The sequence below is a fragment of the Triticum dicoccoides genome, chromosome 6A (assembly GCF_002162155.2).
Source record: "Triticum dicoccoides isolate Atlit2015 ecotype Zavitan chromosome 6A, WEW_v2.0, whole genome shotgun sequence".
Classification (NCBI taxonomy): Eukaryota; Viridiplantae; Streptophyta; class Magnoliopsida; order Poales; family Poaceae; genus Triticum; species Triticum dicoccoides.
This window is the reverse complement of record NC_041390.1, coordinates 568,644,617-568,660,531: the sequence shown is the minus strand read 5'-3', so window position 1 is coordinate 568,660,531 and position 15,915 is coordinate 568,644,617. Positions and strand designations below refer to the sequence as shown.

The following is a 15,915-nucleotide window of genomic DNA, read 5'->3' as shown; positions in this document are numbered from 1 at the left end:
CAACGCTCACTATTCATCCAAAGACAGCATCAATCGGCTTCAGTTAGCAGCAGTAGCAAAGGAATCGCTCGATCGGGTTTAGTTAACAGCCATCGATTGATCGCTCGGGTTCAGTAACGCATAGCCTGCAGTGCAATCGCTCGGGTTCAGTTAGAGCCCAACGCCTTGCTCGGGTTCAGTTAGAGCCAACGCCTCGCACACATGCGCGTACGTGTACGAGAGAAACGCGCATCGCTCGGCCCCCGACCTCCCACCGTAACCGGGAACTCCCCGAAATTTTCTTCGCCCTCGCTTCTACCATGGTTTTTTCCGTCATGGATGGCCCAAAGAATGTCATGCAACTGCGTCTCCGGCCCGCCCAGGACGAAAAGCCCATTTTCTGTCATGATTTTTTGTCATAGAAGTAGGAGCCCACCACATCTATGATGATACCGGGTTTTGTCACAATTATCATCATAGAAGTGTCATATGTATGACAGAAAAATTTCGTTCGGCCCAAAATGTCACGGATGTGTCTTTTTTTTGTAGTGACAAGAAGAAGGTTGTGTAGTAGACATCAAGCACTAGGCCTACGCATACTGCAAATACATCATATTTGATTTTACAAACCACTTATGGACATCATTTCAGGTGGCCACCATGCAGATCTGCAATTTCCCACATTGAAGCCCTACGGATGCAGTAAATGTCTCAAATATTCCAGGCAATCCCAAAAAATGCCATGTCCGGCAACATGTCATGAAATGCTCCCCTTTGAGAGCACGAGAAGTTTCATGGTCAACGGAGCAACGAGCAACACACTTCCTTCATAAACCGGACACGTTCCCTCTCGATAGCCAGATACTAACTCGAATATGGTGCAGTTTACAAGTGGCTGGATCTGGCATGCCGCCGTGATCCTCCTCTCCCCTCACAGATCGCCGGCAGCCGAGTCCGCCACACCTCGTCCTGCCGCGTCCATCCACGTGTCAGGATCCGCTCCTCCCATCCACCCACAACCCTACCTCGTGGCTAGGGTTTCGGTGGCCTCCGGCTCTAGCGCTGCTCCGATGGCGGCGAGGCCAGAAGACGACAGACCCTTCACCGGCATGGACGCGGTTAGTACTTGCCCTCCTTCATCGGTCCAAGAGAGTAAAAAAATTAGAAGAAAAACAAAAAGGAGAACACAATTGCATGAGCTTGATTCCTATTGGTGGAAATGTTTGTGCCACGGATCGATGACGTGGCACATATCCATCCATCTAGCTCTCCACCCTACCCCACATCCATCCATCCATCTAGAGAAAAGGAGAAAAAAGAGCCCACGAGATAGAGCCCACCCAACTCCACCGAACGCCTCCTCCCTCTCTGTCTCGCGACCTCTCTCCTCTGTCCCCCACGAAGCCCTCTCCCTCGCCTCCGCCAGCACCCATGCCAGCCTATTCCGGCGAGCTCCGGCTGCGGGAAGCACTCCCCCGACCTCCCCAAGCTCCACGCCTCCTTCCCCTCCGGCCAGAATCAGCGCTCCCACCCTCCATCGTCCCCCGTAGCTAGCTAGGGTTTCGGCCGCCACCTCACCTCTGGCGACGGCGAGGCCAGCGGGCGGCGGATTAGGCACCGGTGTGTCCTAGGTCGCCACCGGCAGCTCCCGCTCGAGCTGATCTACCTTCCCCACCCGCTCGATTTGGTTATCCTCGCCTCCTTAGGTCATTCCCATCGATCCCCTCCGCTAGGGTTTTGGTGGTGATGAGCCCCTCGTCACCGGCAGTCTCCTGCTCGTTGCTCCAGTCGGGTACGCCACCTCCCACACCTCCTGGTGGTGGTGGTGTTGCCTGGGTGATGCTCCTGATGTGCATGGTGCCCCTCCGCCGGTCGGGACGGCGTGCTGCGCAACCCCGGCATTGGTTGGCGTCGTGCGGTGCTGTGGCTGCTGCCTCGCCGTGCTGGGATGGTGACGTGCTCGGCATCGGCTACAACCATAGCCCATTGAGTTCCACTTCTCCTCTCTGGCCTACTACTACTTCTACTGTCTTGTCCATTGTTGCGGCTTTGTCGATGCATTGCTACTGCTGATTGTTTTAGGACCAACTAAAGGTTATTCTAATGTTTCTAGTAATTGCTGCTATCCCTTTAGTTGCTCCTGTGGTCATGCTCTTGCTTATGTATCTGATTTGGTGTTCTGGTTTGTGTAAGAACTTGGATAATGCCACTATGTTATTGGCATCCTACTGTATGTAGTTCAAGTGGTCCTAGGTTGTTTCTACTGTTGTTGGCACTATGGATATAGTTGCTGGTTTTCTTGTACTGTTAATTGTGCTATTGTTATCAGTTTTGTAAAACTGTTAGGATCAAAGGCATGAATTACTAGTCTAAGGCTATACTGATTGTGCTCAGTACTACTGTCATGAGGCATGCTACTTTTTTAGTTAGTATGCTACTGCTTTATGTCACATGTACATATACAGGGGTCACTTGATAGCTTGTTTATACTGTTATATAGTTTTGAAGTTTATTCAGGTGTGAACTGTAACTCCTGATTATGGGCAATTATCAATCAAGCTTAGTATTGTTTCATTACTGGTGTCATATAATTTCTTATACTTTAATTAAATGTTGAATATGACTGCTGGTTGTTACTGTAGTTTGGTCATGACATATTTTTTATTTCTCTGCTATGTTCCACTTATTTATGATGGTAGTACTGCTATTTTTCTGCTACTTCTTTTAACTTGTTGGCTGAACCAATGGAACTACTGTTATATTTGTTTTGTCACTCAACCAGTGCTGCAATGGTGGGATCGATTCATCTCTTTACTACAATTACTTTGTGTAGTTCATGATTTGCTCATGTAGTGGTATAAAATTATAGTTACTCTTTCAAGCTGGTAGTTGTGTTTGATATATACTAATCTTTATCTAAATACCATTTAATGGCATTTCTTGTATGGTTTAGCACATCATCTACTGGTTGGTTTAGTCGTATATTGTACAGGTCATAGTCCTGATGGTTGCATGTAGTGATAACTGCTTCTTTGCTTTAGCTATTTCAGATGGTTTAGATGCATGCTTATACTCCTATCTATACCAGGTGCATGTCTTATGCTTGTGTACCTACAGACATAATAGTACCCATGTGTAGGTGGGTGTATGTGTTCTGCTTACAGCAGGTGTTTAGTAAGTGTGCTATCAATGTCCTATTTCTTCTTGCGGGTTATGGACTATATCTTTCCTTGCCAATTCTCTCTCTCCTAAATCTGATTTGAACAGATGCTACACTGGTCTCTACACTTTCTTTCTTTCTCTCCTACTCTCACTGATAAGAACATGTGCTCCTTAATCTTGCCAAGCCAGTGATGGTGTCCCGAGGCTCTCACCATTACTTAACAACAGATGTTGCACTACTTGATCTAATGATGCAATAGTCCTAGCACTACATGGCTGCCTGAGGACAACAATCCCTACTTAAAACCCTACCTCTGGGTTAGTTGGTTAGTAGTGGGTTAGTTGGATTTCATCTGAAAAGTAACCCAAGCTTAATTGAGGGATCCCCTAATCATGGAGCTAGTGCTAATTTGAGTTGATCTTTGGGTTTGGCTTTGATCTACACTTTGTTGGCTTTACTTCTGTATTGGGTTATTCCTTATTGCCAATTGAACCTGTTCCTTTTGGCCTTGTTGGTTACTGTTCCATTGGCTCCATTTATGTAGTGTTGGCTCTCTTCTACTATTTTTTTGATCAACTTAATCTGATTGGGGTTTGACTAATGTTTCCAAACTCCTAAGTGCTAGCTCCTACAGCAAAGGCATTTCCCTAAGGGGAATGCTACATTTTAACCTTAATCAAGTTTTTCCTATTTGTTGTTTCTTGTTTTGCAAGTTGATGAACTGGAAGAAGAAGCAGAAGATGAAGTAGATAGTTTAGTATAGGTTTAGTTTAGGACTTTTCCTTTCTTCTTTTATTTCCTTTTCCTCTAAGTGTAATTCTTGAATGCTTGTAGTTGACATTCATATTAATAAAGTCTATTGTTTATTATTCAGACCAAATAATTGCAATGCTTCATTTATTATGAATATAGTTTCTATTATTCAGTGTTTGCAATATCACCTGTATTATTTATTCATGAATATATGTTTGCATCTATGCCTACAGCAAAGTCGTCGGCATAAATGCCATGTGGTAGCTCCTGGCCGAGGACTATGCCTACGGCAAAGCCGTCGGCATAGAGGCATAGTCTCAGCCAGGAGCAACCATGAGCTGCCACACGGCAATAGTTTTGCCACATGGCAGCTCCTAGTTGGTTGTACTTAGCAACGGCGCCGTCAGCTGCCGTCTTGTCCTTTTTTTGCCGACGGTGAAACTATGCCGACGGCTGTACGGAAGCCGTCGGCATAGATAGCTATGACGACGGCCTGACAGAGTACGCTGACGTATTCTATGCCGACGGGGCCGATGGCAGCCGTAGGCATAGCCCCTGATTTCGGTAGTGATTGGTTACACAGACACGGGTGGAAGGCCGGATCGGCGATCTGGCGGCGGAGGACCTTGCATGTGGCGGCGCAGCGCACAATGGTGACGAGGTCGGAGCGTGCCGAGATCTCCAGCAGGAGGTCCATCGGGAGCACCAACGAAGACAGGGACGACATTGACGGCTCCATATTGTTGGACTGGATGACATGGGGTCACCGCGGCCGGCGCCGATACGATATAGACCGGTTAAAGTCCCTACGACGTAGCTGGTGCAAGTATACTCGGATACTTGCTTTAATAGCACTTGGATTCTGATACGGGACAGGTCTGACCGGTCCAACAAGGTCGCGTGGGCAGCGACGAACACCGTTTATGTCAGTTCAGTGTATCCTTCTAAAGGTACGAGTGCCAGACACTGACATAATTTTATCTCTTAAAGCTGAACCACTATACACTGATCAAATTAGAACTGAACTACACCCCAAAAGGAATACAGTTCTTGATGTAATCTTGGGGCTGAGCAACCTACCTCTCTTCTGCTCATCGGTAGATGCACACTTGCCCCATGGTGAACGAGTCATGTATCGAACTCCTTGTACCTTTTGCTTTCTACCTATAAATGAAACGATATGCTCCGTGCGTGTCTGAGAAAAGAAAATACAATTCTTAGCCGCAGTAGCTATTTGTAAGTCATCTAAAAAGCAGCACATGCATGAGTCGATTTTGCAGGTGCGCCGAGGCGCTCCGAGGCCGAGTTGGGGCTGCAACGACAGGCCAAGCCGAGAGCAAGCGGGAGACAGTCGCCGGCGGGAACAAGACCGAGGTTTAACTCTACCAGTGTGCGGTGTGATCGTCGCCGGCATCAGAGTTCGTGGCAGGGTTTAGAGGGAAGGTCAGGGCGAGGAGGAGGTGGGAGATAGTGCCCGCCAGCCATGAGTGGCTGGCGCCGAGAGCTCAGTCTGTGGTACACGGGTGGTGGGGTCAAACAAGTAAACCGTGCTGCCAGAGATGGGATAACAGAATTGTTAAGGATAAAAAAATCTAAACAAAAAAGAATTAACATGCAAAAATATAATTAAGAGATAAAGGAAGTTAAGATTGTGTATTAGTTGGGATGTGCCAAGTCCGGACAGTAGTGCAACGTCTGGGTGACACGTGAGAAACCGAATGGCAAGCCACTCCGATGAATCCTCCCACAAAAATTAAATTTCATGTAATTGTGGGCACATAACCCATGTACTCCCTCTGTTCCTAAATATTTATTTTTTTAGAGATTTTAAATGAACTACCACATACGGATGTATATATACATATTTTAGAATGTAGATTCACTCATTTTGCTCCGTATATAGTCACTTGTTGAAATTTTAGAAAGACAAATATTTAGAAACAGAGGAAGTACCATATATTACATTTGAACTTAGTCCAAAGGCCGAGAAGGCATGAGTTGCGACACTGGGCTGCCTCTCCTATTATACCTCGCCTATCGCCTCTCAGCTCTCCGCCTCGCAAAGACTATGTATCGCTCCTTCCGAGTAATACCATAGGTGATTGCTCACTACAGCAGTAAGTTGGGCTGACCCATTTAAGACACTAGTATACACTCGGGCAGGAACCAACGACTGCTTTTAGGAAGCTTAAGAAACCTTCTATCCGGCTTTGGAAATGTTTTAGAAGGTTTTTCCTTTTCCATAAGTTTGTTTTTTTCTGTATTTTCGATTTTCTATTTTCTTTCTTTTTTCCTATATGTTTTTCTGTTTCCATTTTCATTTTTTAATTCAGAAACAAATTGAATTTGCGAACAATTTTGCTGAATCCAAGAATTTTTTTAAATTCATGAACATTTTCTAAATTTGTGGAAAAATATATGAACACTTATAAAATAGCAAAATAAATCATATTTTTCTCAATTCCTAAAAATTCCTCAAATTCACAGAAATTTTTAATTGTTGCACTTTTTGTTAAGTCATGAATATTTTTCAAATTCGCAAAAAACTTATATAATCATGCACATTTTTGGAATTTGTGAACATTTTTTGAGTTCACAATTAGTTTTCAATTTATTGAATATTTTGTAAATTCATGAACAATTTAAATTCATGAATATGTATTCATATTAATAATTTTTTTGAATTTCTGAACAGTTTTCGAATTCTTGAACATTTTCTCAATTTATCTACATTTTTGAAATTTAATGAAAAGTCTTCAAATATAGTTTTTTGCAGTTTTAACGTTTTTAAGTCATGAAACATTTTTAGAATTTGAGAAAAAAATTCTAGTGAATTATTTTTAGAATTTGTGAACATTTTTGAATTCATGATGATATTTCTATAATTATGAACATTATCGAATTCACGAACATTTTTCTACTTATTTTTCAATTTTCTAAAATTGGAATTAAAACGACCAAACTCAAAAAACTAGAAAAAAACAGGTGTGCTCTTGTTCGGTGAGCTGTGACGCCCTCGATTCAATCATAAACTAATCATACACGCAAATGTGTACGATCAAGATCAGGGACTCACGGGAAGATATCACAACACAACTCTAGACATAAATTAAAATAATACAAGCTTTATATTACAAGCCAGGGGCCTCGAGGGCTTGAATACATAAGCTCGAATACAAACGAGTCAGCGGAAGCAACAATATCTGAGTACAGACATAAGTTAGACAAGTTTGCCTTAAGAAGGCTAGCACAAATGCAACAACGATCGAAAAGGCAAGGCCTCCTTCCTGGGAGCCTCCTAACTACTCCTGGTCGTCGGTGGTCTCCACGTAGTAGTAGGCACCCTCGGGGTAGTAGTAGTCGTCGGTGGTGTCGTCTGGATCCTGGGCTCCACCATCTGGTTGCGACGTCCGAGAAGAATGAAAAAAGGAGGAAAAGAGGAAGCAAAGCAACCGTGAGTACTCATCCAAAGTACTCGCAAGCAAGGATCTACACTACATATGCAACATTATCAAAGAGGGGTTGTATATGTGGACTGGGCTGCAGAAATGCCAGAATAGAGAGAAGACCTAGTCCTATCGAAGACTAGCATCGTCAGTATCTTCAAACATCTTGCAGCATTTAGAAGAGTAAAGAGTGGCATAAAGTAAAGTAGTAGCAGTGTTATCAACCTCGGCCAGAGATCCTTTCTCGACTCCCTACGAGAAAGCAATCCCAGAGCCATACTATCCAGTTATCACCTCAAGTATCCAGTTCTAGTTGTATCGATCGGGATACAACTCCAAGTGTCCGTTACCATAGGACAGGCTATCGATAGATGTTTTCTTCTCTGCAGGGGTGCACCAACTTACCCACCTAGCTCGATTAACTCCGGCCGGACACACCATCAGGTCAAGACCGGCCTCGGCCAATCAACACACCGTAGTCCTACCTAGACTCAACAGAGAGGCCAGCACGCCGGTCTACATACTAAATGCGAAGCCGTCATGGGCCAATCGCCCTTTGCAATCCTGCACTTTGCGAGGGCGGCCGGTGAGCAAACCTGGCAACCTTCATAAAAAGGCAGGTGCTTACGCAGTCCAACCCGGCATGCGCCGCTCCATTGCTGACGTCGGTGAGCTTTCGGCTGATACATACGATGCAGAGTGCCCATACTTATTCCCGCGTGGTGGTCAGTGCAGAAAGGCCATAGGCCTACTCGGATCAAATATCCAAACCGTTAGTGTGTTCGTAGTGCGGTCACGAGCAGAGACTCACGAAAGACGTGACCTCATCGCCCCGTCTCGAGGACTTGCGGCAAGGGCTAAGAATGCCCGGCCACGCCTCGTATACAACTCTCGGGTAACATCCAGGTCAACCCGTCTCCGCATCACTCGCGGGTACCCCTCAGGGTCGACCCGCCTTACCAAGTAACAGTCGTAAAGTCCAAGTATCCGTGTGTCCAAACATCAAGGGGAAAGTCCGAGGAACCACCCTCGATGGATTCCACTCGATGTAATCATCAAGGTGAACGTAGGAGGAACCACCCTCGAGGTTCACACTTGAGGGGTTGCACGATAGAGCCGTATCGGAAGTGGTTAAGGAGGAACCACCCTCGATGACCACGACCAAATAGCTACCCTACAGGATTAACATCGGAAGTGCTAATGAGGTGTCACCCTCGGCACTCGATAGTAACTCTGCAGAGTCGTACAACTAAGGGGGGGTGATGTGCGGTGTCGGGGCCTGGACGTCGATCACGTTGATCGAGTCATCGAACATAAAGCGGGGCAACTAGGACAAGGTGGGGGTCACTGATGGATCTCTAACCAACCTATACTAAGCAGTTTAGAATAAGTAGGTAAGGTATGAAAGCAGGTAACAAAAACAGGCTATGCATCAGAGTTGGACCATACAGAAAGTAGTAGCAGTTCTAATGCATGCATGAGAGGGAAAGAAATGGGCGATATCAGAATGCTCAAGGGGGGTTTGCTTGCCTGGAAGATCTGCTGAAAGGGAAGAAGTGGCATCGTTGACGTAGTCGATCACAGGGGCGACATCGGTCTCGGGGTCTACCCAAAAAGAAGAGGGGGTGCATTAGCGGGTAGCAGCGCTGCGGGTAGCAGTAGGCGATGGCGAGGCCACACACGGGCGCGCGGGCAACGGCGTGTTGGGCGCGGCTGCGGCGGCCGTGTGCAGCAACAACAATAGCAGTGAACAGCGCGGCGGCGGACATCGGCAGGGCGAGGCGCTGCGTGCGGACGAGCAGCAGCAGGTCAGCGGGGTGGCAAAGAAAGCAGCAGCGGCAGTAGAAGGAAGAAGCAGCAAAGCAGCCAGGCACAAGGGCGCGCTAGCGCGCGCACACACACGGGCGATACAGCGGCGAGGGGAAGCGGGCGCGGGTCGCCGGGAATGACGGGCGCGTCGGTGGCGGCGGCCTTGGGCATCAGCGGCAGCAGCTGTACTAACAGCAGGCGGCAGCGAGCCTAGCAGGTGGCGGCCATGGTCTACCGGTGGCGCGCACGTAAGTACGGCAGACAGGGCGCGGCGGACGCGGTCGGGGAAGGCGCGAGCCGGCGGCGTGCCCGGAGAGCACAACCCCGACGCGGCGAGGGCGTACGGGGCGAGCGTGTGAGGGAGGCTATGGTCGCGCAAGACCGACAACGTGGGGAGCATAGCTTCGTCCATGGCGGTTGCGAGAGTATACGGGAGAGGCGACCAGTGCTGGTATGGGTGAGCTATGGTAAGGCGGAGGAGGGACAGAACCTCACCAACGTTGCTGAGAAGGCCCGAGGAGGACTTGCCGGAGCAGACGACGGCGACGAGCTCAGCGTCCAGAGGAAGAAGTGGTCGAGGCTGTGTTGCGGGACCGTCCCGGCTCGCGTGGCTTGGCGTAGGAGTCGAGGAAGCCGAAGCGGAGGCCCTGGCGCGGTCCTAGGCGAAGGGGACAGCGGATAGCGCGTAGACGGTGGCGGTGTCCAGCGAGGAGAGCGAGTGGGAGGGAGAGGGGAATGAAATTAGGGTTTCTCTATGGAGGAAGAGGGGCCCTTATCCATCTCCACGCGCCACGGGATGGCCAGCGTGTGTCCATCCTGGCCACGGACGCGGCTCGTGCATCCAGCGCGATCGTGGTGAATAGTGAGGAAGAAGACAGGGGTAAGTTGGGCTGGGCCTCCCTGTAGCAGGTGGGCCAAAGTGCACGTGAGTGCTTTAGTTTTTTTTAACCCTTATCTCTTTTTGTTTTCTATAATTACTTATGTTTTCCACTTTGTTTAGTTAGTAAAATATTTTTGTTGCACATGAAACCTCACACATAAATTACCCACACTATTCCTAGACCACACACAAAGCTTCACAATTTTTGAAAAGGCATAAGTAATTATTTTATTTTTGAAAAGGTCAAAATATTTGCTAATGGACCATTTATTATATTACTAGGGATTTATCTGTGAGCCAAATGAAGTTGGTTTCAATATTACAACTGGTCGTAGGAATTTATATAATAATGCAACATTTTAGTTTTACTGACTGAACAAACAATTTATTTGACATATTTTAAATTTGAAAATGGCTTTGATTTTGTTAAGTGACAATTAGCTTAGTAAAGCATGGTGACAAGGAATCATTAGGGCAAGGTTACTGTAGCATGACAATGGGGGTGTTACAAATCATCTCCACTACAAGAAATCTCATCCCGAGATTTAAGAGGTGGAGTAAGGGCAAAGTTTGGTTACAAAATTCTAATGGATCTTGTCGGTCCTTGTTGCTCTTCTTGAAGAGGTCGATCCATTACATTGATGTCTTCATTCCTCTATTTCAGGCCATCATGATGAAGTCGTTATCTTCTCTTCGTGGTCTTCATCATACTTAAGAAGGACAAGGGTTAACTTCGGAAGAACGGTCCTCGATAAGGTTGATCACCTGGTAGATAACACCAGGGGAGGTGGCAGAAAATAACTCCCGAATTGAAACTTAAGAAGTATTGAGAGCAAAGTAAGAAGGTGCCATGAGAAGTTTCGAGTGGGCATTCAATCATTCGATGCCTAATCAAAAGGTGAAAGGGGTTCAGAGCAACAAAAATAATTATTGCATTAGATACTAGAGTAGATCATCTCTAGGAAGGTGGATCATGAATTACAGGCGAAGCCAGTGTGAGGAATAACTTTGGAAACAAGGGTGTACAGGAGAGTCAGGTTTCGATCCTGTGGAATTGTGGGTTATGGGCCCACCATGTGGGTTAAAGGTAGGAAGGGCGCTGACATCTTGCACGGATGATAGCAAGGCATGGCAGAGGACAACCTGTCAGTTATGTTGGGAACAACGTTGGTACTAAGGGGAAGGGACGAAGAGAACCATTTCTTGCTCGTTCAAACGAGGCGGACCAATAGGCAAAGTTCTCGTCCATCGGTGGTTACTGGAATGTCATCAACAATAGTAACGGTGCTTTACTGACAGAGTTGTACACCGAGGTGTTTACATAAGCAGGGAAATATTACTGCTTATATTATATAGATCACAAGAAAGGTTAAACAAAACAATGGAAAGGAAGATACAATTATCAGATTAAACAGAAAAATGGAAAGGAAAATGTGTTTAAACACATATTTCAGGGGTATATCCTTCTCAAGGACAAGAAAAGCATGATACCCATGACATGATAGAAAGTAGAAAACCATTTAGGTGAGGGGAGAGGAATTTCATGACATTAACCATACAACGGTGTTAGGATAATTGACAAAGAAAATATAGCATTCAAATGTTCTTATTGAAGATCAGAGTACCACGGACATGCTTCGAGATAGCATTGATAAGGTCATCAGGTAAGGATCAGACCTTGAGAACACAAAGGATCCATTGGGAATTTTCTAGAACACCTCATGCAATTTTATCAGGAAAAAGATGAGGATGTGGCCGATGGGTTCAGCAGCAATCCATCGACATGTCAAAAAGGATGTATTTCCAAAATTATACGAACAAGTTTGTGTTGGGGGAAGGCAAGAATGTTGTCGATGATAACACAAATCATCGAGGGGCTAGGATGGTATTTCTCATCATGAATTCGATTGATATCCTGTGAGAGTTCAGAAAGTTGATGATGATCACGACACATTTGTCGTGAGGTTTCTTGAAGATGTAATCGATCATCGACGACATCGAGCAAAAGGGATGGTGAAGCAAAAGGTTATTTGACCCACAGATAATATGCAATCTCAGAGTCAGAGGTGCCTTTCAAGACAAACAATATGATGTTGAAAATTTTATGTAGCTTAGCGCACTGTCGAGAGTGTGTTCCAGGGATGAAGGACATAGGTATCACAGTCAAGCTTTAGCATGACGATGATGGTGTGGCCAATCGACTGGGAATGACATGATCGAGCACAAACTCGTAAGCAATGAATATTACTAATAGTTGTCGAATCATAGTGCGGACTCGATTCAACTATCGGTGTCCTCGACTGACCAACCACTTAGAACCCGGGGATATTGGAATTGGTGATCAATAATAGTTCAATGAAGAACTCATAAGAAGTTATGTAGTTACTGTGATATTCTCGAGATACCAAGGGGTAACACTCGAGGGTAAATCGGGATAGAGGTTGAGCAGGCATATTGGTTTGCAGAAGACAAGTGCTTTTGCTTGTTCGCGAAATGGGATCAAAGAAGAACAATCATGGTCAGGACCACGGTTGCAAAGGACCAAACATAGATACCATATGAACTTATAACAAGGGGATTATTATTATCACAAGAAGCTTCCATGATAATTTCCACATCGGGTCCATGGGCATGAACACAAAGTTCAAGGTCGACTCCCACTTCTTCAATGCATAAACTTTCATTCACTCCTCGTTTTCAAAGAAATTGTAGTGCAGAAGATTTATCTGGCGAAGTACCAGAAGAGTAAGACTCGTGAGAACTCTTAGGTTCACATGGAGTAGGGAAGGCATAGGTTCAACCCATAGAGGCATCTTAGGAACATACACCACAAACTTAAAGAATAATTAACACAAGCTCGAACATAGAGCATGGTTGACAAAAGTAGAGGGTACAATTTACCAAAGGCATTATGTATCCGGGAAGAACTCACAAGGTTAATGAATATGAAGGACATTGTTGGATAATAATCCAACCAAGGATCTGGCGGTCCATAAAGATCTGATGTGAGTATCGATACTCAACTAGAAGAAGAAGGAATGCAAAGGCATCAGATTATAGGTATATTTGGATAATTTCAAAGCTTAAATGTAGCAGAATTACGATTCCCGAATCAGGGGATCAGAAGCAGAGGCTTTGATCAAAGACAAGTTGAATAGACATAGATCGTCAATCAATCAAGGTTTGATTTGTCGAACAACGGCTCATGTCCGGGGTGACGTCTGAGCCGAAGGGAAGAATTCTAATTGTGATTGATGATTGCAAGCATTCATAAACATATCGAATAAAATGCTCAAAATTACGATGACAAAGGACGCTAATGAACTTTGGTAGACATATGGAAGTAACCATAATGTAAGACGATAAGGAAGAACATGAGCAATAGGTTACTCAGGATTATCGGAAGATCAAATAGTATTCCAAAGAATTTGTGAAACACACGAACAACTCGGGATGAATGGATCCCCGGTAAGTGTGAGGAATTATTCATACATGTATTCATGCGGAAAAGGAGCTGCAAGGCAGCAGGCACAAAGGATTCTCGGAATATCCGAAGTATTTTAGGGTATCTTGTAGTAACAAGAGCAATTGGAAATGAAGCTATGGATGGCAAGTGTATGTAGCTATCCATAGGGATTTGTCGGTGGTAGGGAATTGCAACAACAAAGGACACAAGGGCCTCGGGAAAACAACAAAGAGTATCTTCAAAGTCTTCGGGTGAAGCAGACGATCATCTGGAATGAATGGATCTCCGGGGGAAGTAGTTGCGAGAACCTAGAGTTAGAGTCAGTAAATCCTTTAACCCAAATAGAAGAGATATCAGAATCCCAGAGTAAGGACGAGGACTAAAATATCCTAATACCACCCAATGGTGACGTGGGCCCGTAAGACACACAACCATGTTAGTAAAATAGTTTTGGACGACCAGACTCAACTTCGGCCAAGGAGTTGGAAAGGGGGCTACCTACAGGCAGTCAGCTCTGATACCAACTTGTGACGCCCCTGATTCAATCATACACTAATCATATACGCAAATGTGTATGATCAAGATCAAGAACTCACGGGAAGATATCACAACACAACTCTAGACACAAATTAAAATAATACGAGCTTTATATTACAAGCCAGGGGCCTCGGGGGCTCTAATACATAAGCTCGAATACAAACGAGTCAGCGGAAGCAACAATATCTGAGTACAGACATAAGTTAGACAAGTTTGCCTTAAGAAGGCTAGCACAAAGGCAACAACGATCGAAAAGGCAAGGCCTCCTGCCTAGGAGCCTCCTAACTACTCCGGGTCGTCGGCGGTCTCCACGTAGTAGTAGGCACCCTCGGGGTAGTAGTAGTCGTCGGTGTCGTCTGGATCCTGGGCTCCACCATCTGGTTGTGATGTCCGAGAAGAATGGAAAAAGGGGGAAAAGAGAAAGCAAAGAAACCGTGAGTACTCATCCAAAGTACTCGCAAGCAAGGATCTACACTACATATGCAACATTATCAAAGAGGGGTTGTATATGTGGACTGGGCTGCAAAAATGCCAGAATAGAGAGAAGACCTAGTCCTATCGAACACTAGCATCGCCAGTATCTTCAAGCATCTTGCAGCATTTAGAAGAGTAAAGAGTGGCATAAAGTAAAGTATTAGCAGTGTTATCAACCTCGGCCAGAGATCCTTTCTCGACTCCCTACGAGAAAGCAATCCCAGAGCCACACTATCCAGTTATCACCTGAAGTATCCAGTTCTCATTGTATCGATCGGGATACAACTCCAAGTGTCCGTTACCGTAGGACAGGCTATCGATAGATGTTTTTTCCCTGCGGGGGTGCACCAACTTACCCACCAAGCTCGATTAACTCCGGCCGGACACACCATCAGGTCATGATCGGCCTCGGCCAATCAACACACCATAGTCCTACCTAGGCTCAACAGAGAGGCCAGCATGCCGGTCTACATCCTAAATGCGAAGGGGTCATGGGCTAATCGCCCTTTGGAATCCTGCACATTGCGAGGGCGGCCGGTGAGTAGACCTGGCAACCTCCTTAAAAAGGCAGGTGCTTACGCAGTCCAACCCGGCGCGCAGCTCCATTGCTGACGCTAGTGAGCTTTCGACTGATACATACTATGCAGAGTGCCCATACTTATTCCCGCGTGGTGGTCAGTGCGAAAAGGCCATAGGCCTACTCGGATCAAATATCCAAACCGTTAGTGTGTTGGTAGTGCGGTCATGAGCAGAGACCTATGAAAGATGTGACCCCATCGCCCCGTCTCGAGGACTTGCGGCAAGGGCTAAGAATGCCCGGCCACGCCTCATATTCAACTCTCGGGTGACCTCCAGATCAACCCGTCTCCACATCACTCGCGGGTACCCCTCAGGGTCGACCCGCCTTACCAAGTAACAGTTGTAAAGTCCAAGTATCCGTGTGTCCAAACATCAAGGGGAAACTCCGAGGAACCACCCTCGGTGGATTCCACTCGATGTAATCATCAAGATGAACGTAGGAGGAACCACCCTCTAGGTTCACAGGGGTTGCACGACAGAGCCGTATCGGAAGTGGTTAAGGAGGAACCACCCTCGATGACCACGACCAAATAGCTACCCTATAGGATTAACATCAGAAGTGCTGATGAGTTGTCACCCTCGGCACTCAATAGTAACTCTGCAGAATCGTACAACTAAGGGGAGGTGATGTGTGGTGTCGGGGCCTAGACGTCGATCATGTTGATAGAGTTATCGAACATAAAGCGGGGCACTGGGACAAGGTGGGGGTCACTGATGGATCTCTAACCAACCTACACTAAGCAGTTTAGAATAAGCAGGTAAGGTATGAAAGCAGGTAACAAAAACAGGCTATGCATCACAGCAGGACCATACAGAAACCAGTAGCAGT

The 15,915-nt window shown here is 46.0% G+C and overlaps 1 pseudogene; it reads right to left on the bottom strand.

Moving 5' to 3' along the window:
- Window positions 1–5,555: 5,555 nt before the first annotated feature.
- On the bottom strand, window positions 5,556–5,890 carry LOC119319684 (annotated as a pseudogene).
- Window positions 5,891–15,915: the final 10,025 nt, after the last annotated feature.